The sequence below is a fragment of the Vigna unguiculata genome, chromosome 7 (assembly GCF_037176805.1).
Source record: "Vigna unguiculata cultivar grain cowpea cultivar isolate G323 ecotype 2 chromosome 7, ASM3717680v1, whole genome shotgun sequence".
NCBI classification, from domain to species: domain Eukaryota; kingdom Viridiplantae; phylum Streptophyta; class Magnoliopsida; order Fabales; family Fabaceae; genus Vigna; species Vigna unguiculata.
This window is the reverse complement of record NC_140798.1, coordinates 25,836,930-25,859,139: the sequence shown is the minus strand read 5'-3', so window position 1 is coordinate 25,859,139 and position 22,210 is coordinate 25,836,930. Positions and strand designations below refer to the sequence as shown.

The following is a 22,210-nucleotide window of genomic DNA, read 5'->3' as shown; positions in this document are numbered from 1 at the left end:
CTGAAAAAAAAAATTACTCAAACTAATTGAACTACATACTTTAACACACACACACACACACATATATATATATATATATATATATATATATATATATATATATATATATATATATATATATATAGATAGAGATAGATAGATAGATAAATTAACAGATGGAAAGTGAAAACAAAATAATAAGGTCGTTGCAATAATAAAAAAGAAAAGTCGAATGGTTTGGCGGCTAATTTCTTTTTATGGTTTTGCTAAAAATTGTCATCAGAACATGGTTAAGAAATCTCTCAATAAAAATTTGTAGAAGATCTAACAGTTTCCGTTTTAGAAAGACTCCTTTGAGATGTGGTGCAATATTATAGGTTTGTAAGAAGAGGAGTACTAACATTATCTTAAACATATATCTCTTTTAACAAGTGATGCATTATTGTTTAAGAATTTATCAAAAACTAAAACAAAATAGCAAACTAAAGTTGTATTTTTTCAATAAACTTCATCTAATAACAGAGAGTGGTTTGGAGAATTTGTTAAAGGTGTGAATTTTGAAATAAATCCTGAAAATGTAGTGGAGAGGAGCACTTGTTTTTGAACTTTCAAATGCTGAAAGAAAATTGTGATGTCATACACTAACCTTTCACAGGATGGTTTTCTGTCATGAGTCATTACACTATGGATAAAGATATTATGGAAGGAATGCAACAATTGAGGTTTTGACTTTTTGGTGAGGTGCAATAGCTTTGTATAAATGTCAATAAGAAAATTTATAAAAGCATACATGACTATAATAAGGGACTACACAGAATTACACTTGGACCACAGTGCAATTATAGAGAAATTATTGTGTAGACAAGAATTATTTAATCTGACTAATCTTTATGTGACATGTAATTATATTTTGTAGTTTGTAGAAAGAATGTGTGACATGATGATTGGTTGGATTACATGAACTTGGATCATGTAATAATATCTTGCAGTTGTAGCATGTATTGAGTGATGATAATAGAATGGATGTTAATGTTTGGTTGTTGGGAAATATGCAGAAAAAGCAGGTTTAGGTGTTGGTGGTGTAATTGGTGGTTCTGTGGCATGTGCATGGCAGCTTTGCAGGTGCCAAAGAAGCATGTAGTTTGTTATCTGTGCTTTCTGCAGTCTCTTTTAGGTGGAACTTGCTTGGTGGCTTAGGTAAGTGATCTGGAATCTGATTCTATGGAGCCTCTGCCTGTAATTAATCAATCATGGAATGAACCAACACTGGACTCTGCTTTGGGAATTGGGATGACCCTACCAACTCTTTTTTAAGGCTGTCTCTAACTGTTCTTTTTTTATTTCATCTGTACCAAAATAAAAATCATGACTCAGATGAAAGTAACAAACAAGCATTTGATCACACCAAGCGTGTGGGGTCAAGAAATATTGGCACAGTATTTAAAGAACTGTTTTGCAATTGCAAACATAATGTTTGGTCATGTTTCAAGCATCTTTATTTAATCTGCTCTTTGTATGAAGGGTGCTGCATTCTTTGGCTGCTAATTTTTTTAGAGCCATGTTCATGGTTTACAGAGTTTGTTCTTACCTAGTTTTCAACCAGCTTTACAAATTTATAAAGTCATAAAGGTACATTTACCTGCTTGGGGGTTTTCTTTCCATCACAGGTGAAACATGGCAGAATAATTATACTGTTCTTTTCGCCTTTTGTGCAATTGAACGGACAAGTGATACTCCCCGATCCATACTCTACCATCTGCATGTTCCTGTCACCTGTAACTTCAGTTTCCCTGCAAAGGATGATGTCAACACTCCAAAATGCCCTTAGATTGAATCATTTGCTATATAAAAACTGTTACCTATTCTGTGATAGCCATGTGATTTTGGTACATTTTTATGAGTTGTAAACTATAAATACTTGACTACTCAACACATTGATCATTTGTTACAGTATTGTTTCAGTTTAATCACTAGGATTTTTTTCATTTTAACCAATAATCTCGTGTCCTCCTAAATACACAAACGTAAAAATACTCAAAAGGGAAAAACTTTATCCTTCACATTTGTCCTACTCAACTCGAACAAAATTGTTTCTAGTGGAGGATATTTACAATCTTTACCCTAAAAAAACTGCCTTAAGTTTATGTTGCTGCTAGCTGTATATTTTCGGTTTGACTATGTATGTCATGTCTTAGCCTTGGACTACATTATTGTAATACTATTTTTTTCACCTATTATTTTACCATTTCTCTGTACTCATACTAGATAGTGCAACTGTAAGAGAAGACTCTCAAATCAGATTCAGACGCAAATGATTGGATGAGTAACAGTGTTCCATCCAATCATTCCGCTAATAATTTATTTAATATATCAGTATTACCTAAAAATGAACTAGATCGAAACTTGGTGAGATTAAGCTTTATGCTGGAAACAACTCATGATTGTGATCCCAACAAAGCCTGCCCTTTGATATTTGTGTCTTACGAAAGCGTGTGCTTTTCCATGTGATTAATGTGAAATAACAACAAAAAGTTATGAAGAATCTTGTGATAGTCTTCTCATTACACCCGTTAATCCACTTGCCTTTCTTCAATCTCATAATTCTTTTCTGATTCTGTAGTGTTAGTTTTCTGGAATCAATTAACCACCTGGTAAAAATAGTTTGTCCTGAACAAATAACATGATTCTGGAGAAGAATGAAGAGATTGTTCCCCAACAGAACACAAGCAAGAAAAATCTAATTATGCTGCTTAGGTCCCAAAGTCAAACAAACAAACTATAGTTTATCAGCAAAACAACACATGAACAAAATAAACTGTAGATGAGGGGTAGGAACTTAAAATTATGAGTTATAACAAGCACCAGAAAGTATACACGATAACCAATTACTGCTACATACCCGTTTTATGCAATACTTCTTTGGTCTTCAATTGCCTCAGAACTTGCTCAAGAGCACGACATCATAAGGAGACTGATCAAAGGAAAAGAAGGTTGTGTATGTATGTAGGAGTGGAAGAAAATAGTGTCTGCTTTTGGTTGGTTGCTGAGGGGAATGAAGCCTGGTCCGAAATCACCCAGAAGAGTTACGTCTGAGACTACTTACATGAATGATCTCGAACCAGACGACATTCCCCTCAACTTTTTTATGTATTTATGGCAGACAGGGAAAGTGTGGGAGGTAGGGAAGAGAAAAAAGAGAATATGAGAGAGAGACAGATGACTAAAGTTTTTGATATGGCCATGCATTATTTTTTCATGGGGTCCTTATTATATACGTAAGTTTCAGAACAGATTCTTGTTTCTTCTTCTCTCATTTGGCCGTTGAGGAGATTCTTTCTTTGCTCACATGATTTGAAGTCCACTTTCTACACTACCCCTAACTTGCTTTTCACACGTAGGATTTTCGTTTAATAACAGGAAGCTGTTTCCATCAAGAATCCTCCATTCATATAAAATATGGTTTTTTTGTTTCACAAGTTAACATTTTTCGTCTGCAATCAAGTTGTTTGATTAATCCATCTACTTTGGAATTTGCATTATCAAATGACACCCAGTTAAAATTGTGTGTGATGTTATTAGAAGGCTAAAAACTCGACCACATAGTTAAAGCAAACGACACCCTTTTCACCTACTTAGCTAGGTACTGAGTCTAACAAAACTAGTACTGAAACTGGAGGCACATTATACCCTTATGGGTGTTACAATCAAAGTTTTGATATTCTTATATTTTTTATTCTTTTGAAGGTTTTGACCTTGAGTTTATACTCTGCTCTCAAGTAAAGGATTTCCCTTTTGCTTGCCACTAGGGTAAAGAGAAGATAGTGATGGACTTCGATGGGGATCCATCACACTGCAGCAATATGCCAAACTTGAATAACAAGTTTAATAAGAAAAAGTCGTTTAAAGGTATAATAAGCATATATGTACAAAGACATGAGAGAGAGAGAGAGAGAGAGTAGATTTTGTAGCGAAGAAAAGAGGAACATAAAAGTCGCAAAGATTTGTATTAATGTTGCCTTTTGTTCCAACTACTTTGTGACATTGCATCAGACCCTCAAGTATTGTGCCTTCTTAGAATGTAATAGTGTACCAATATGTGACAATAGGTATCAGCATTCATAAATGCGATATTTAGTGTGTTTATATAATATTATATATTATTACTGTTAATGTTAATATGCATAAACAAACAAAAATCGAGTTCCTGCATTCCAATAAAGTAGACATAAAAATATTGTACTAGTTTTTCAAACACTGGCCTAAATTTTTTACTGCCAACAGTCACCTGAGATCAGTCCAAATCTGACATTTACAAATTTTCATTTAGGGTACATTTTCTTCAAATGTTAAACACCAATTCTCAACACATGATTGTTCCTTTCGGCCAGTGTTCAAACTTCAGAACTCGGCAATCTCCATTTTATGTCTTCATAATTAGAACTTAGAAACATATAATAAGTGATTTAAATTTGAGATGAAACTGAAATAAAACCAAACTTGAATATTTAAAATTTTTTTACCTAGACTTTTAGGTAGACGCGCCTTGGACACATCCCACATACAAATGAGAAATTGTATCAGATAAGAGAATTTGGCAAAGTTTGAAACATGTGTGATCCAGCTAAGTGAAGTTAGTACACCATATATTCCTGTGGACACGAGTCTTCCCAATGGATTTTTCCCCCATCAAGTTCATTATCGAAACAAAGGTCACTGAATATGCTAAAGACGTTTCTCTAATACGACCAAAACAGTGTCTGGCCCGGAAATCTCCACAATGTGAAGGAAAACACATACATGAATAAAGTTTAAACAGGAGAAGCTCTTAAATTAAGACAAGATTTAAATTCAGTATCTGATTTGTTCTTGTGATATTTGTTTGAAGTCTACCTCAACTAGATATAAGACCGTCTCATAGTATAAAAAATTGGTACAAATCTCTCATTTTAGATACTAGTTTTGTAAGATTAAATTAAATTTAAAGTTTACTTCTTAATAGTATTTTGTGTTGTGGGTATCATTGTTCTCAAAAATTGAACTTATGATGACATACTCAAAAAATAAGGCTATCTACTGGGAAGTATGAGAATGTGCATTAGATGTGTATATTGTTAAAGATGTTGATGTAGTCAATTACTGAAGATATTAACACTTGAATTTTGTCCATATTTTAAGTCAAAATGAGCTTTTGGGGGGCCAGCAAATGTCCGAAAATGCTGGCAGAATAAAGTTTCCTTGATATAACTTCCAAGAGCTAATAGATAAATCTAACACCAAACAAGCCCAACAGAAAAAGGTGGATGAAATCATTACTCATACGCAAATTTATAAAGAAACCATTCCCTAAATGACCAACGAGTCAAAATGCCTCTTCATTCCACATTTCCAAGTTTCTTCAACCAGAAAAAAGGTCTCAGATTTTAAAATTCTGCCAGAGGGGACAATAATTGAGACACTCCTCCAAGAGAAATTTAACTGGTGGAAAAACCCTTTAGGGATATATTTTTCCTCTTTGTTTTAGACTATCCTACTGTGTGGCGGCTTACGTTATTACATTGACCTTCTACCTATAGAAATGCGTATCATCAATCACTTCAACGTGTTAAATCTTTTACTTTTTCCTTTGGTTTTTTTTTTTCTTTAGTTTTTGGTTGGTTTATCTAAAAGCTTTTCCCGGAAAAAGTAAACACGTCATTATACAGTTGTTCTAAGCTTCGGTGATTATATTATGTGGTTATTAATGTTGTCGTGAATTTTCCCCATGGTCAACAAAGTTTAGCGCCATCATTACGTTTGCAAATTCAGTTTCTTCAATGGCACAGTCAGATCAGAATTGTGTTCACTTCATATGCTTTTCTCTCTTGTCAAAACTTGTATCCAATAGTTTTTAGGTAACGTTCTTTTACAAGCCATCCTCCAAACGCAACTGGGAGTTTATCATATTAATTTTTTTTGCACTTTCTAAGTGCATGCAAATGTACAATACAACTCAAATCTTGGTGTATATATATATACACACGGTATGAAGACAATTTAATCATATATAACATTGTTAAAGAACAAATTAGGTGATTATTTTTCTTGATCGCGTGTTAAGGTAGTATTGTACATTTGATGAAACCTCAGGCATATAAGCTAATTAAAATTATAAACAGGTTAATATATGCATTGTTTATGTATTTATTATCTTATCTAACTCAGGCATCACACATATTTCTAGCATATTTTTCCTCTTATCACTCTTGATTAAACTTTTTTCTTTTTATACGTAGTTACGTTCAAATTGTAAGGTCCACTTTTTCTACCCAAATTTAAAAAGGGTTGTCCCCATGTGAGTTGGTCCTAAGGGCTGGCCCAAAGGGAAAAACAGACCTTAAGTCTGCCCTAACCCTAACCCTCTTACTCACTTTTAGAATCTGCCCCTTTGTTCTAAGAACTGCAGTCGTTACTCTGCTAGGGTTTGGAATCGTCATCACTTAGCAAGCTCAGCCTCATTCTTCCATTCCGCGTAAGTCTCTCCCAACTCAAGCTCTATGTTCATTTTGTCTCTCCCTTATGTTCTCAGTTAGAGCTTTCTAATGAGCTCGTTTTGGAACTTGTCCCACTGTTTTTCAGTTCGCGAAGTTGTTCCTTAAGCTATTGTCCTTCACTGTTCGAGTATCAAAGCCTTAGTTAACGTTTTCCAGGTACGGGGAAGTTAGGGCTTACTGTTTTATTTCGTGTTCTTATATGCTTGGTCTTGTTTCGTGAGTTGAATGTTGGGTGCCATTATAATCTGTGTGGGAGCTGTTAAAAACATGTTTTGGTCTGTTTGGATGCATCTGCTTGCGTGAATAGGGACGAGTTTTGGTTGTCTCGCCCAAGCGAGTACATCTCGCCTAGGCGAGATTAGTAGTAATTCCATGGCCCCTATTAGTGCGTAATTCCTTGAAATTCCTAGGTGGGGTTTTTCAGGGTTGTGCTTCAGTGGTTGGGACGTAATTCAATGGCCCCTGTTAGTGGGTGTCCATGGTGGTGCCCCCTCTGTATAACTAGGTAAGGATTCAAGGTAAGGTTGCATCCTGACACTCTAAGGAGTCAGTTAGTCTCACCTAGAGTGGACTGACTCCTGTGGTGAGAGTAGTAGGAGGCCTGAAATTCATTAAGGGCTAACCTTGTGGTGAGGGAAATTGATTCATTGTAACACCTGTAACACATAGCTCGAGGGTGAGCAGCTCGGGGGTGAGCAGAGGTATCCACCACAAGTGCAAGCATCCGCTGAATCCGACCAGGTTATATGTATCCGGATGAGTCGAGTCGCGTCTTAGTGTATTGCTTGAGAAGTCATAATATGCTTGGTTGATATGTGTATATGGAGTGGTGAATATGTATTTGATCGTGTGGATGAAAACTTTTATGCTCTAGCTTACCCTACTTTTATTGTTGTGTGTTCTATTGTGTGGTACTCTCTTTTGCGATGATCATCAACTTGTTGGTGTGAGCAGATGCGAGGAACACCCGTGTACAACAAGGAGGTGATGGTTCCATCGCATAGTTCGCTTGGACTGGACTTTAGTTCTTTGTGCTTTTCTTTAGGGCTTTGGCCCATGTATTACGACATGCTTTAATGCTCTATCTGTATCTGTGAGACTCTTCAATTGGTTTTCTTTCGGCATCGTGGTGTGCCTAGCTTTGTAGGGGTGGTGTTAAGTACCCCAAGACTGCGCTGTTGTACTTTTGTGTGTGGCGTTTCTTTTAATTACGTTTATAAATTAAATGGGATGTTACATTTATGGTATCAGAGCAGTTTGTCCTTAGGATGACCTGAGGTTGTGGGTTTGTCGTGCCTTGCGGGCGTAAGTAGTCATGTCTAGTCGAGTTTGTCAGTGAAACCAAAAGTTTTAGGAACAGAAAACGTCTTGATAGAGTAATGAGGGTGCACACTCATGACTAGATTAAAGGTTGTTTTCCTTTCTTAATTCTAATGGTTCGGGGAAAAAGGGGTGACAGAAAAAAAGGGGTTTGTTGTCTATAAGTGATAGACTGTTGCTTGGTATGATCTAGTTTGTCTTGCTGCGCCTCTGTGCTCTGTGTCTGATGTTTATAGAAATGAGGGAATGCAGATCCAATGTCAACTTGGCCTGCTTTCCTTTACAAGTGTTGGATGAGGTCTCTAAGACAACTTCTTGTCTCAGAGATAGGAAGTTGATGTGTGATGTATACCGTTGAGCAAGGAAAGCTAAGTTTGGGTTAATACTTTGAGAAAAGATGTTGGAGTTTAGCAACGATTGTACTAAGGGAGCTTCAAGGACAAGTTTGGGATCAAGTACCGCAAGTTTTCCAAAATGAGTTGAATCTAGAGGTTAAAACATATGGGAGATATCAGTGTATGCAAGTGTAACAATGTTTGAGGAAAATCAATCTGGTTCTACATTCCGGCAATACTAGAATTCAGAGTTCTACAGATACATGTGATGTTAAGAGAAGTGTCATTAGATATGCTTGTATGGCCATATCTAGTGTTTTCTTGGATCGGTGGAAGAGAAGCAATTGACAATATCCTGGGTTGTAGAAAATAATGAAATTGCTTGGCATCGAGCAAACTGAGAAAGATAAAGACCATGGGGGTGTAAAGAGACAACAAACCTCTAGTTGGAGGCTAAGATGGAGTAGAGCTTATGGATCAGTCAAGTGAGATGATGTTTCCTAAGTAAAGGGGAAAATGATATGTGGATAAAAAATGAAGTGGCACAAAGGTTTCGTACTAGGTTGGATAGTCAGAAGGAGATGATTGGTCTTTGGAGTTGATAGAAGGATGTTTCAAGGAAAAGTAGTTCATATGAGCAGAACAATTGACCTTGGGCTGAGACTAAGAAACCTAAGTGTTGGATCTTGTAGGAATGGCAAGAGCTAGTGGGGGCAAAATACACTAAAGAATGAAAGGAGAAGAAAAGTCTAAAGAAATTGAAATGGTGTATACGATAGTTGGTGCTGGAATGATTAGCATAAATGATCAAATTCGAGGATACAAGGTATAAAAAGTGGTGCTTGGGATGTGGGTTTGATTTTGTTTGAGATCGTATACCTCTTAGTGTCGGCCATATAGTAGAGGAGTCATGGGTGCCTACAAGAGGGAGTTGGGGTTGAGATAGTGGTTAGCTACAATGACGATCAAGTGAAGTTTACTTGGATGTGTTTCATGTTTCATGGTGACCAAAGGATTTAAATTCAAAGCAAATTTGAATTGTTTCCTTTGCAAGGTTGGGACATAATCTCGAGGGTGAATTGGTTGTTTTCCTAATCTCATTCTTAGGAGATGTGATCCCCAATGAAGTAGTATCCTTTGATTTAAAGAGACAAGTCAGTAGTGGTGTAACAAGTGTGGATCAAGTTGAAAGATGGGGGCATGGTGTCATGTGAATCAGAGTTATACGACGAAGGCAAGCGAAAAATAGATGCAATGAATCTCAGTGGTAGAAGAGTTATAGATTTATTCTGAAGTAAATATTAGAATTTTCGCTTTAGAATGGTGAAGTCCCCTTTTGCTTTTGGGTCTGAAGTCGAACTTGTGCTGATAGTTTCTAATTTGAGGCTTTATGCTGGGATTGCGAAGTAAGAGAAACAAACGAAAGAGTTGATGGAGACATAGAGTCATACACTCAGTATAATCACTAGGATGACTGCAAGTTTGGTGAATCTTTGAAAAGAAGTTGTGGTGTGTCAAGCCGTTCAAGGAGAGTATTGACTAAGGTTGGAGTGACTAATAAGGAATTTGGTTTTAAAAGGATAGATACATTGTTGAGAAATTGGAATGCTAAGGCTATCAAAAGAAGAGTTTAAAGGATTCTTCAAGTTTTATAACGGTCTCGAGGAAGGTTTCTCAACGGCGATTGCTTCCTTGTCATGGCGGACATGAAAGGATCGTTATTTTGAAAAAACAAACAAGTGACCTTATGTATGGATCAGAGTAGCGCAGCAGAGTGGTGGCAGGTGATGCTTAAAAATGGCAAGAGGTACGTGAGAAGAACTATCTTACTCATGACCTAGTGATTACCACGAAGACCAGTTCTTTAAAAACACCAAAGGTTGTGTTCTTGTGTGTATCGGGTAAAAGTGTACAATGATCATTCAGAGTTGGAAATGTGGGATTGCATAAAGGAAGTTGGACCAAGGAAATGAGGGGTGGTTGAATTATGTTTTCAAGTTAGGGTACCAACCTAGAAGTAGGGAAGTAAGAGTCGGTGTTCATTTCTAGGAGAGAATTCAAGATTTAGACTCTGGCAAGGTAAGAGTAAGAGTTTGTGGAGAAGTTAATGTCCAAGTTGGGAGGAGAAGAGGTGAAGAGATTTCAGTGGTCAAGTCATTCGACTAGTACGAAGGAATTTCTCAAAAGAGGTTAGGGGAAAAGACAAATCAGGCAATCTTAGTTGGAGGTGTATTGTAAAGCTGATTGGTACAGATCAAACTAGAGACTTGAAGTCAGGGAGAGTTATGGTTCTGAGGTTTCTGTAAAATGATGATTTCAGGTTAGGGGATTAAATGTGAAGGTAGGACGCCAAAACGATATGGTGAAGGAAACCGTTGAAGGTTTTAAATTGAAAATGGAATAACTCGGTAGGGAACTTTGTTGCCTTGGATGAAGCCAGCAAAGGAAGTAAGTGATGAGTTCAAATTTTTGCCCTCATTTAATATTTAAATTTGGGGATTTAATTGACTTTTCTGTGCTTAAAGATTGATTTAATTAGGATTTGTGATTATTGGATTTATTGAGTAAGTTTGGTAAAAGTGGCGTAAAAATTGATTTTAGTTGCATAAAATATTATTGGATATTCTAACGTTTGTTAATGCAGCTGGAATTTATTTTTGGTCAATAGTGTGATTTTAAAATATTCAAAGTTACAAAATAAGTCCAAATCAAGAAATTCTGAAAAAGAATAAATCAGGAGCTAAATGCACCCCCAGTTTTTACTTGCACACTCCTTTTAAAGTGGACCACAAAAACCTGTTCTACACCCCCAGTTTTCACTAAGTTGCACCCCTCCTACCACTTAAACTCCACTCAACCAGATCATGCCATGTGGCAATCCCCACTTCTTAAAATTAGCCAACCAAAGCAAGCCATGTGGCAACAATCCTTGCACTAACAAGCTGTCCAATGGAAGGCTGCCACGTCATCATCTTCATCTCCCAAAACCCTAACCCTAATTTTCTCCTCTCCTTCCATCACCATGGCAGCTGCCGCCACCATCCCCTCGTCGGCCACCACTGAAACTCGCCGGAAACAGCAGCAACCCCGCGTCGCACCTTCTCTGCACCACAGCAGCAACCAATCCGAACACCACCATCTTCTTCCATTCGCGCCGCCGTTTTCTACCACCATCGCAGCTCCGCGCACCACCACCACGAACCTGCATCTGCGCGAACCTTCTCCGCAGTGCCACCATCATCGCGACGCCATTTTCTTCTTCCCGCGAGCGTTCAGCCACTTCACGCGCAGCACACCTCCATCTTCTCGCGTAGAACAGCACCGCAACACCACCACAGGTCGCGCGCTTCACGCCATCTCCGTCAACCACCATGAGCACCGCAACTCCACCATTCACGTTCTCTGCACCTTGCGCATCGAGCTTCACACGCCACCATTGCAGCGCCGTCCATGCCACCATGAGCGAGAACGAACCATGGCAGCCACCGCACTCATCGGAAAACGGCAGCAGCTGCCGTCAGCCGCGCCGTCACGAGGGAGGGAGGAGGGTGTGAGAGTGAAACCCTAATTCTGGAGAGAGAATCTGCACTGTCACGTGTCAGCATCTGATAGGACAGTCAAACTGGTCAACTGGTCAACTCTGGTCAACTGGTCAAAGTCAGCAGTCAACTCTGGTCAAAACTGCAAATATGGTTAAATGAGAGGGGCAGAATTGGAAATTAGACAGGAATTAAGTTGCTAATTAATTAAATAAAAATAAAAGATTTTAGCAACTGACAGATAAAGCCCAAAGTCCAGTGGAAGCCTATATAAAGAGACTTAAGGGAGCAGAAGAGGGGGACACACAACTTACAGCTTAGACACTTAGAACTCTCTGGTTTTGGCAGATACCGTCTCCACCACATCTCTCATTCTTTCTTTTATTTTCTTTCTTTCATATCATCATGTATTCCATCAAAGCCATGGAGGGCTAAGCTTTTAGGGTTGATTCCACTGTAATTTCTTAAATGGATTCTGAGGTTAGATGAATTTATATGTTTTGTTATTTTGATTATTGTTGTGGTTTTTGTTTATCTATGTCCTTTGCTTCTTAATCGAATAGAAAATAATGATTTTAAATCTACATGCATGCTAATCATATGAGTTAAAAGGTTTTTAAATTAAATTGAGACTTTACTTTGATTTTGTTTAGAAACTTTCATTTGATTAAATAAGTTTTTGCCAATAATTGAGACTTTAATTTGATTAGAGGTAATTACTTTAACTAAAATTAGTCAAGACTTTACTTTGATTAATTAAGTTTTCTATTTGGTAAAGAAGCAAAGGAATAGACATGATTAGGCATAGTAAAATTAATTGAGACTGTACTTTGATTAAATTTACTATGGACAATCTAAACAATTCTCACTTTTAATTGAGACTGTACTTTGATTAAAAGTGAGGATGCCAACAAATGAATTGAGTCTTTACATTGATTTATTTGTAAATCAACAACAATAATTAATTTAACAATAATCTCTAGATAACCAATGAAGAATCTTATTTAGAAAAAACAGTGGAATTGACCTATTTACTATTACTGTGTTTACAATTTTCCGTGTCATTTTCTTTGCATATCAAAACCCCCCTATTTTATAGTTGCTAGTTTTAATTGCATTTTTGAGAATCAAATATTTGAGATCAATTCCGTATTCGTTGTGAGACAACTCAGGGTTATCTTAACCCTAACTATTTTCTTCACTACAAACTGGCAATACTGAAGTTGCTAAATAGTGATAATTTGATCGCCTAACGACAGCGATATCAGTAAGATGTTATGAGTGTCATTATGCGTAAAAGTGGTCGAGAGTGTTGATGGTGGGGCAATCAGCCAGAGCTCAAGAGTGATCAAGATAGTTGAGTGATTCTTAAAGGGGAGAACAAAGTGATATGAAGTGATAACTACATGTTTTAATTTGAGATTTGAAGTCATATGAGACTTTGATAAAAACCTACCAGAGGTAGCGGAGAGCATATGGTAGATGAGTCAGTATATCAGATACAAGTTAGTGGGGCAGGTATGGAGCAGCATTCCAATTTTAAAGTTAGAGGATTAGGAGTGCTTCGAAAGTAGTGACTAAACCAATCTACACAGTTGAACACACATCGCTTAGCACAGAGGCAAAGTTTCCAGTGACTATAGGTGTTGGAGTCGTTATATCAGTCGGGTTTAAGTGGTGGTTCTCAGAGGGTATAAGGAGAACATAGTTCCATCCTACCACATCGATGAATTTTCGAGGACGAAAATTTTTGTTGTTGGGGAGAATGTAATGTCCACTTTTTCTGCCGTAATTTAAAAAGGGCTGCCCCATGTGAGTTGGGCCTAAGGGTTGGCCCAAAGGGAAAAATAGACCCTAAGTCTGCCCTAACCCTAACCCTCTTACTCACTTTTAGAATCTGCCCCTTTGTTCTAAGAACTGCAGCCGTTACTCTGCTAGGGTTTGGAATCGTCATCGCTTAGCAAGCTCAGCCTCATTCTTCCATTCCGCGTAAGTCTCTCCCAACTCAAGCTCTATGTTCATTTTGTCTCTCCTTTATGTTCTCAGTTAGAGCTTTCTAATGAGCTCATTTTGGAACTTGTCCCACTGTTTTTCAGTTCGCGAAGCTGTTCCTTAAGCTATTGTCCTTCACTGTTCGAGTATCAAAGCCTTAGTTAACGTTTTCTAGGTACGGGAAAGTTAGAGCTTACTATTTTATTTCGTGTTCTTATATGCTTGGTCTTGTTTCGTGAGTTGAATGTTGGGTGCCACTATAATATGTGTGGGAGTTGTTAAAAACATGTTTTGGTCTGTTTGGATGCATCTGCTTGCGTGAATAGGGACAGGTTCTGGTTGTCTCGCCCAAGCGAGTACATCTCGCCTAGGCGAGATTAGCAGTAACTCGCCCAGGCTGCTTGATCGAACGGTCGCCCAGGCGACGAGCACCAATTTTGAGCGAGAACCCATCTCGCTCAGGCGAGGTGGTCTCGCCTCAGCGAGCGGGCGCGATAGTGCCTTTGTTCCTGACTCGAGCCCTCGCCTAGGCGGAGGGTGCTCGCTTGAGCGAGGCTCTTCTGCCTGAGTGAAGGGCTGAGTGAGGAGTATGTATGTTGACGAATTTCCTTGTTCTTGGATGTTGAATATATGTATGAATTTTGTATGCCCTTCTAAGTATGAATTGAGTGGCTTTGCATGAATAAGATGAATGATGAATTGTGATTCATGAGTTTTAACATGATATGAGTGTGCTTTTGGTATGGGATGATTCATGGAATTAAAGTGATGTGTTGGTATGGATTTGGCATGAGACATGAGTGAAGATTGGTTAATGAACGTGGCATGATGTCGGTATGAAACACACTCCTACTTTCGTGGTTTGAGATTGGTGAATGAAAGACATTGACATGGGATACAACGGAGGATGGAATTGCCAAGGTTGGCATGGGATATTTACATATGTGTGTGTTGAATAATTACTTGTTTTGATAATGTTTTGGTCTGTGGTCAGTGCGTAATTCCTTAAAATCCCTAGGTGGGGTTTTTCAGGGTTGTGCTTTAGTGGTCGGGACGTAATTCCATGGCCCCTGTTAGTGGGTGTCCATGGTGGTGCCCCATCTGTATAACTAGGTAAGGATTCAAGGTAAGGTTGCATCCTGACACTCTAAGGAGTCAGTTAGTCTCACCTAGAGCGGATTGGCTCCTGTGGTGAGAGTAGTAGGAGGCCTAAAATTCATTAAGGGCTAACCTTGTGGTGAGGGAAATTGATTCATTGTAACACTTGGAACACATAGCTGGAGGGTGAGCAGCTCGGGGGTGAGTAGAGGTATCCACCACAAGTGCAAGCATTCACTGAATCCGACCAGGTTATATGTATCCGGATGAGTCGAGTCGCGTCTTAGTGTATTGCTTGAGAAGTCATAACATGCTTGGTTGATATGTGTATATGGAGTGGTGAATATGTATTTGATCGTGTGGATGAAAACTTTTATGCTCTAGCTTACCCTACTTTTATTGTTGTGTGTTCTGTTGTGTGGTACTCTCTTTTGCGATGATCATCAACTTATTGGTGTGAGCAGATGCGAGGAACACCCGTGGACAACAAGGAGGTGATGGTTCTGTCGCATAGTCCGCTTGGACTGGACTTTAGTTCTTTGGGCTTTTCTTTAGGGCTTTGGCCCATGTATTACGACATGCTTTAATACGCTATCTGTATTATTGAGACTCTTCAACTGGTTTTCTTTCGGCATCGTGGTGTGCCTAGCTTTGTAGGGGTGGTGTTAAGTACCCCAAGACTGCGTTGTTGTACTTTTGTGTGTGGCGTTTCTTTTAATTACGTTTATAAATTAAATGGGACGTTACACAAATGATATATTATCAATTTCAGTGAATAAAATATATTTTAGATCTCACATTTGATTATTTTTACTCCTTCTTAATATTTTTATTTATTATTTATCTTGGTCACGCAAAAATGTTTGACTATTAAATGTTCAATCGCACAAGTCATTTATTTTCTAGGTAATATAAAAACTTATCTTCTTTGATCCTTAATTTTTGTTTTATTTGAAAAACTTTTGTTTTGCTTAAACAAATTTCATTATCTCTCATCGGTTCGACTATTATGATATTTGCAAAGCTTTCAAAGATCGTCAAAGTATTTGTATCTTATCATACCCTTAATTATCTAATTTTCCTTGGTGCAATTTTATTCAATGGCATATCAAATTGTTTTATCTTTTATACAATTTTTAATATTTTTATTTGTTGTTTATTTTTATTATGTAAAATATTGTTTTGATGATTTTATATTATTATTTTATTTTCTAATTATTTCTCATAAATGTAATTTTATCATCGCAATTGCATAAAGATCTTTCATTTATTATAATATAAATTTACTCTATACGACTATGTTATCCCTTGGACTCGACAAGAATCACCCATAATCGAGTACATATCGACCTACTGAACCAACATGTATTCAATCCTCTCTTATCTTACTAAGTTAGCATTATACTAGGTAATTGAGCCCACGTATAATTGGGCCTATCAGACAATTGGACTCATAAGTAATTGGGTCACGGGTAATTGTAGCCTCTTAGTTGATTGGACTTTACAAGTAATTGGGCCTTTTGGCTCAGACCCATCCAGGTAAAGATATACAAAATATAATAATAAATAACACGTCACACGAGGTAAATAATTACGTTTTCATTAATCACCACATTAATTGCTTGTTTAAGCAGTTGACTAACTTGAGCATAGGAGTGTTTACTGTAGGCACAACCCTACTCGGTGTTAGGAGGACGAGTACCCAAAAGGAGAGAAAGGAGTACCCAGAAGAAGAGAGACGAGTACCTAGAAGTTGAAGGTCAACAATGCTTTTGGAGTCTCCACAAAGTATATTCGATCCCGTAAGAACAATTGGCACCCACTGTGGGGTTCACCACCTACCACCATATTTTGTTGACTGCTTTTATACTCTGACTAAGTCTTTTCATAACGCAGTTTGCAGCAAGCAAACATTGCCACCTAACCTCTTTGGCACTTCTCAACATCGGGCAGAGAAGGGAAAGTCCCTCCAAACCTTCATAAACAAGTTTGGAAAGGTGGCCTTGAAGATCAGGAATCTGAATCTTTATGTACTATTATCTTTTTTCTTGTGTTTCTTTCTTCTTCCTTCACAAATATTTTACGATTTTTACAAGTTTTATTGTTCTGTGAGTATATTAGTTCTTCTAAAGTGAAGAGTTATCTTTCTAACTAATTAGAAGTTAGAATTGGGTAAGTTCATTTGCAAGCCTCCATTTTAGGTTAAAATGGTGTGGTGGTTTCATGTTGTTGGATCCTACTTGCTTATGGCTCTATTAGGTTCCAAATGAGTCTCTACATGTCAAATATCTTTAGGCATATTCATATCGCTGCTATGAGGGTTTTTTGTAAGTAGAGTAGAATTTTCTCGAGTTACGCTTTCGAATAAAGTTTAAAAGACAAAGGTTTCTAAGCCAGTGATGTTTGTAATGTTATGAAGTGTGATGATGATGCATTTTTTGTTATGGTGATTTACTTATTGAGTTTTTAAAAAGCTTTTGTATGTTTATTTGTTTACTTTTTATGCAAATTTGTTGAGATGTGATGTGTGGTGTAATAAAGATTATAAATATTGTTTGAGAATGATCAATGTGATGAATGAAAAGGATACTAATGTTCGTATGGTGGGTTTTCTAAATCTGTTATGCAAGTATTTATGAAGAACTCAAAAAGTTGAGACCTTAAGAATATCAAGTGAATAGGGTGGATTTATAGTAGATAGAATTTATTCCAAAGGCTTTAAGAAAAATCTTTTGAAACTTTGGAAACGGTTTGAAAACATACGCATAAATCACCGATGTCTTTCAAGAGTGTGTGGCTATTGCACAAGGAGGGAGTTTTAGTTTTGCATTGTTAAATTGATTTATACCTTTTAAAATGATTAAGACAAATGCTTTTGAAAATATTCAAAGAGGAGAAGGCAAGCAGAACTGATAAAGCCAAATTGATAGAAAAATAAAAATGTTAACCTATTTTTCTAAGCATTATTATAAAAGAAGTAACTAAAAATCAATGTGTTAATCCATATAATGGAATAGGCAAATAAATTAAGCATTTAAATAATTGAAATATAATTTAACAACATTGTAGTCTTTAATAACATCAAATTATCAACCTAATTATAGAAGTAAAAATAATTATACAAAAAAATTGATAAAAAAATGATAAAATCAATGACAAAGGGAAGGGTTATTGTTGTTGAATTATAGCTCAACACACTTTGAGTCCAACTTAGATCTACTTACATGTGAATTAAGTGATTTGGATTCAATTTCATCTACGTTTACAATTATTGTATTTTTTTCATTTCAACCCGGCTAAAACTCGTAATAAGTTTGGTTGCTCATAAATTTAAACCTACTTTGAAACTTCTATTATTAGAAAGAAAAAATACTATCGAGAAAATTTAATGAAACACAAGTTATTTGAAATTAAAAAAAAAACAAGAAAAAGTAATTAAATTTGAATTCCCTGTTAAATTTTTGAATTATTTTTTTATTACTTTCAAAATACAAATATATTGGTGAATATTGATATTGATGTTTTAAAATATATTAAAATTATTTTTAATATACTAACATTAGAATATTTTAAAGCTCAGTGTAGTGATAACTTAAAAAACATAGCAGAGGATATGGAATAAACAAAGATCATTAGTTAAATTTTGTACATTAAATGAAAAAGGGTGTATTTAATAAATTGGGTGTAAATAGTAAATGCCTTAAAACTTAATATTTAATAACTGATAGCCCAATAGAAATTTGACAGCAATTACTCCGTGTACCCTAATGTTTTCTTTTTCACCTTTATAAGGTGTGTTAAAGACAAAAGTACCCCTATCTTGATATATAAATTTTAATATGCCTTTTCCTTTTTGAATACCATAGTAACTTATTACATTCCATAAGGCATCTCATATCATACGTAAGTCATCGTTGTTATTGTCTTTGTCATATCTATTATTGATTTGGTTGTAATTGGTAGTCTTGAGTTCATGATGTTCATTTTAATTTTTTTGGTTGAGTTGTGTTGTTTAGACATCGTTTTTGGATTGATTGATTTGTAAAATTTATGAATTACACAATTTATTATATTGTTATATATTTTCTAATCAACATGCTTTTAACTTGTAAATATAATATTAACGAATCCTAAACTTGATATTTGTGTTTCACAATACATAATTCAAATGTCAATTTTTCACTTTCAGATTGAATAATATAAAAATTAAAATATATATTTTGTAATCCAAAGTATATTGAAGGATTAGGTTTAGTGTGTGTTTCTTGATTAGGATGTATTTGGGGTAGGATGGATTTTGGGGAGAGTGTGAAGATGGATTTGAGTGGATGGATATATGTATTTTCTTGAGTGAATTTAGAGGATAAAGTGAATGGATTTGGAAATGAATTTTGCGAAAGTTAGTGAGTAATGTGATAAATTAAAAACCTTTTAATAGATAGAATTTGAAGATTACTAAAATACCATTGATGGTAAAAATATATGAAATGATTTTTTGATTAGTTAAAAGTATTAAATTTTTAAAAATATTATTTAATAAATTTTAATAAAAAAATTAATAAAAACATAAATTACATTAAATTATTATTATTTCTTTTATAATAATTACTATTATTTGAAATATTATTATTAATTATTATATACACTATTTTTATTATTTATTGTTATATTTAATTACTATATATTATTTATTATTATTATGTAATTATATATAATTTAATATATTAATATTATATATTTAATTATTATACATATTTATATATTTTTATTATTAATTATTATTAAATATATATATATATATATATATATATATATTATTACACACACTACACAGTACACACAACATCGGTTACGTAATCAGTGTCACTCTAACACTGCACCGGTTACATAACTGGTGTCACACACACACATCACCGCACTGATTATGTAGCCAGTGAACAACCACCTCAAAAAGCACCAGTGTGCTCCCACTCACACCACCCAATCTTCCCACCCCACACTAGTTCACTCATACCCACACCCAAACATCTTCTATTCTTGACACTCACACCAATGCATGTTGCAACTTCATAGTCGGTTCACCTTAAAATAACACCAACACTCACCTTCAAACTTGAATGAGAGACAAACATGGGAATGTCCAGCTCCAAACCCTTCCAAGAACATTCACAATCACACACGCACAAAGCTTCCCATTTAATGGCAAACTTCAAACCCAACCAACCCAAGCAAATTCAAATAGGAATCTTGAATATGGTTGTATCACGAATCTTCAGGTAGAGCAGAAATCTTGGCATCGAGAAAAGGAAGCTAGGAAAAGACGTAGCAGCAACTAGTACACACTCACGTGCTTGGTCAAAATTATCCACCTACAAGGTTAATTTGGTAAAATAAACGATAATACTATCAAATCGTGGCATATCAACGAAGATGAAATATGGAACCCATCCCGCAAATCTGCTCTTGCAAATCAATGCACATCCCCTCTTGCAAATCAATGCACATCCCCTCAAAAGAACAATCGATTGTCCACAAATCCATTCGTACAAATCAAGGCAAATAGTGTGATCCATGCATTGGAACACTGCGTTACAGATATCAATAGGGCGGGTAGAGTACAGGTAGTAGCTCCCCCATACCCTACCAATAGGATAAATATCTATCTCATACTTGTACCCATATTCGTGCAGGTATCCATTATGCGAGTATCCACATATTTTTTTAATATTCACAAGTATCCACGGGTACCCGCGGGTATTTACAAAAAAAAAATTAATATTTAACAATATATTTTAACCATAAATTCAAAGAAAAAATACAATGCATAACATTTATAAATTTCACAAATAACTCGTTTAAACCGTGTTGAATGACAATTTACAATGAAATGGAGATTTTTAAAACCAATTGATAAAAAATAACCCATTCAATTTCAATGTGTTAATGTTTTAATCATGTTTTTTTTTTAATTTAAATTAAAATATAGCAGGTACGGGTATCCATGGGTACGAATACTATGATACATGTATCTGCCTCGTTAACATGCAAGTATAAAAAATACATGTAGGTTTTATCCACGAATATTTGCAGGTACGAATATTTTTGACATCCCTGATCTACTATAACTACAAGAAATCAAAGTACTATGGATAATTCCAATTTACCCTTACTTAAAATTTTGACACGTGTACATACTTTTGGTTATTTGGTCATTTTGCATCCCAATACTATCTAATTTACTAAAACGTCATTCCTACTTTTTCTGAATATACAAAAATGCCACTAATAAATATCCTTCCTACCATCCACTATCTACAAAAATGTCGCTATCAATATTTACAAAAATGTCACTACGATTATTATTATTATTATTATTATTATTATTATTATTATTATTATTATTATTATTATTATTATTATTATTATTATTATTATTATTAGATTACTTTTTTTTTATTATAATTGTAATATTATTATTGTTACAATTATTAATATTATTATTATAATTAATAATATTATAATTATTAATTTATTATTATTACTACATTGTAATTATTATTATTAACATTATTATAATTATAATAATTTTTGTTCTATTATTTTATTCATTATAATAATATATTATTATTGTTATTACGAATATAATAACTATTGTAATAATAATAAATATTATAGTTATTATAATTATTATTTTTATTATTATTAATGTTATTTTTTTATTATAATTATTACATTAATAATAATATTATTATTATTAAATAAAATTGATATTATTTATAATAATAATATTTTTCTTATTAATATTATTATGATTATTACTATTATATTTTTGTTTTATTTACTGTAACAAAAATTATTAATATTATTATGATTTTTTTAAAATAATTATTATTATAATTATAATATTATTATATTAATTTTTATTGCCATTATTATTATTTATATTGTTATTTTTGTTTTTAATATTATTTTTAATATTAATATATTAATTTTATACCTCAAATCATTATAATTTTTTTTAATATTGGGCAGCTTTTAAACTAAAATGGACAGAAACAATTGGACCTTACAGTAATACTATCATAATAATTATTATAATAATATTTGTAATAATAAAAATAACAATAAAAATATTATTATAAATAATATTAGTATTAACAATTCTAATAATAATAAAACAATATTAATAATAACAATAAAATTAATTGTAAAAATAATCTTAATAATAATAATAAAATAATAGAAAAAAATAACAAAAATACAAAAAATATTGAAATAATAATAATTATAATAATATTAATAATATTAAAAAGAATTATAATGATTTGAGGTATAAAATGAATATATTAATAATAAAAATAATAGAAAAATAAAAATAACAATATAAATAATAATAATGACAATAACAATTAATATA

General features: G+C 34.5%; 1 long non-coding RNA gene across 1 annotated transcript; it reads right to left on the bottom strand.

Annotated features, from left to right (window-relative positions):
• Positions 1-592: 592 nt before the first annotated feature.
• On the bottom strand, positions 593-3,211 carry LOC114190825 (uncharacterized). Its single transcript, XR_003605856.2, has 3 exons — positions 2,879-3,211; positions 1,619-1,769; positions 593-1,325 (listed from the first exon to the last, which is right to left on the bottom strand). It is a non-coding gene; the product is annotated as an uncharacterized LOC114190825 (long non-coding RNA).
• Between the last annotated feature and the right edge of the window lie 18,999 nt (positions 3,212-22,210).